This window comes from Hibiscus syriacus, unplaced genomic scaffold, assembly GCF_006381635.1.
Source record: "Hibiscus syriacus cultivar Baekdansim isolate YM2019G1 unplaced genomic scaffold, ASM638163v2 tig00000340_pilon, whole genome shotgun sequence".
In the NCBI taxonomy this organism is placed as follows: domain Eukaryota; kingdom Viridiplantae; phylum Streptophyta; class Magnoliopsida; order Malvales; family Malvaceae; genus Hibiscus; species Hibiscus syriacus.
This window is the reverse complement of record NW_024061783.1, coordinates 13,482,115-13,484,562: the sequence shown is the minus strand read 5'-3', so window position 1 is coordinate 13,484,562 and position 2,448 is coordinate 13,482,115. Positions and strand designations below refer to the sequence as shown.

Below are 2,448 nucleotides of genomic sequence, written 5' to 3'. Positions count from 1 at the left end.
AAATCAATGAATAAAATTACAAGTTAGGGGTTAATTTTTAATTGTTATCCAGACCATAAATAATGTGAATCATATCCCAAGGTGGGTCATCACGAGGTCGTAAAATGATTCGAATATATTTTATATAAGTTAGATGTTAGAAGTTAGTAAATTAGCTGTTAAATTAAAATTTTGGTCACCATAAGATTGTATCAGCGTTTAATATTAGTATTTAATAGGAATATACTAAAATAAAATAATAAAATGAAATAGTGCCAAATTAAAAATAACAGAAGCGGAGATAATAGTGACCATATTAAAAATGATACAAAACAGTGAGTTGAAATTGCAATAAATTTAAAATGGATGGTACAGTGACCAAAATACGAATCCCCAGTGGAATTTCAGGGACCCAAAACGCGAATACCCATGATATATGTTCCATATTTTGCTAATTTAGGTTAAATGAAAAAAAAACTAAACTAAAAAACTAAAGGCATCTTCAATGTTGCGCTATAATTGGAGAATATATCCACTTTGGAGAAAAAACAACATCCAGTCCATCGCCCAAAACATCTCCACTTTGGAGAATTGCTACAATGCGCGCTACATCTGGCGCGACACTGTGGCTACGCTACAATTCTTTTTTTTTTTTTTAATTCAAGAAGATTAAATTGCAAGATAAATAAAAATACATTAAAATTAGATAAATAAGCATACTAATTTTTTTTGTAATTTTTCTATTTTTTTAAATTCAAGTAGATTAAATGTACTAATCGAGCGAATGAATATTATAATTTCAAGAATTAAAATATATAATTATGTAACTTATGTTTTTTCGCATTATTATTATAAATTGTATTTTTTTTTATTTATTTATATTTTCGCAATGTTATTTATGAATTTTTATTTATATTTTTTATCTTGATATTTATTAATGTATATGTTTTATTTTATATTTGTAAAATTAATATTATAATAGTTAAATATTGTAAATAAAGTAGAGTTGATGGTGATGGTGATGTAGAAATAATATTAAAAATAAATTAATATTTCATCTTTAGAATAGACATAGAGATAGAAATATTGTAGAATATAAATGAAGACTAGAAATGACCTAAAGCCCTCTCTCCCTAATATCCCTTTCATTTGGCTGCCGACCCCTCAACAAAACCCAAGCAACTGCTCCGAACGACGGATTTTGGCGGCGGCTCACTCTCCAACCGTTACCTGAAGTAGCCGAGGAGGCCCAAATGAAATAAAGCCCCTTCTTTTTTCCCCCCTAAACTCTCTTTCTCTCAACCAAGCCCCAAAAACCAAAACTCCCTCGCGGAACCTTGGCCATAAATCGGCCTTCATTCACTCCGACCACCATGGGTAAACTTAGAAAAGAAGAACAAACACCTAAAAGCTACCACTCTTCTTCGTAATCTCCCCAAAAACACCTGAAATGCTAAAACAACACCCCCTAAACCAACATGCAACCCTTTGGTTGGCACAAGGATGCGACCTCAACTTCCCCCGCGGCTATAATACTGGCAACAACCTCAAACAACCAAGGTAAACCGACTTCACTCTTTTATTTTTTTACTTCAAAAATGGATAAAGAAAAAAAAGAAACGAGTGAATGAAAAACCGTTGAAAATACTTTTGTTCTTTTTGTTCTCTGTATTGCTTTCGTTTCAACCGTGAAAAAAAAGTCCCCCCATATAATCTGATTTTTGGGGGTTTACATCCCCTTTTACAACGGTAAAAAAATGGAAAAGGCCTCATTTTTTACAACCTGTGTTTTGTCTTTGCATGGCTGATGGATCATTTGGGACCACATTGGGTGACTTGGGCATGCGTGGACGGGGCACCAGCTGGGGAGGGTCACTGGGTTGCAGTCGTGGAGCGTTGTGGAAGAAGATTGATTTGGAAGGGGGCTACAGCTGGTTCTGGCCTGTTCATGCGTGGAGGCGGCGACTTGGGAGCATGAGATCCCTAGGTTTTTTCCAAAGTGTTTGTGATTTTGTTGGGCTTTGGTTGGTGAGTTCAGGGTTTGTAATGGAACAAAAAGATGTAATTTAATTTGGGTTTGGAACATTTGGGTATGTAAATGGACATTTCATTTGGACACTAGAATTTGGGCATTTGGGTATCCAATAAAAACGGTTTTAATTCTAGTTTTAATAACATGAACATATGATCCCGAACTTAACTAAACCCAAATTAGCAAAGGCATAAATCCATCATTCACGATTGAATTTCTTCAACACTCTAAGAAACTTTACAAACGATTTTCCATTAAATTGCCGGTGCCATTTGAATAAATCCGACCTCAACACGTGAAAACCCTCAATTGGTCTTCGGTCCTCTTCAATCCGATTTGAAATGTTTGGAAAAAATTAGGTATTACATCTATCCCTATTTGCTCGTTGTTGTGAATAGAATAATAGAGCAAAGACAAAAGATAGCTTAATTTTGTTT

The 2,448-nt window shown here is 34.1% G+C and overlaps 1 long non-coding RNA gene across 1 annotated transcript; it reads left to right on the top strand.

Moving 5' to 3' along the window:
• Window positions 1-1,105: 1,105 nt before the first annotated feature.
• Window positions 1,106-2,139, top strand: LOC120198912. Its single transcript, XR_005523406.1, has 2 exons — window positions 1,106-1,539; window positions 1,842-2,139. It is a non-coding gene; the product is annotated as an uncharacterized LOC120198912 (long non-coding RNA).
• The last annotated feature ends 309 nt before the right edge of the window (window positions 2,140-2,448 follow it).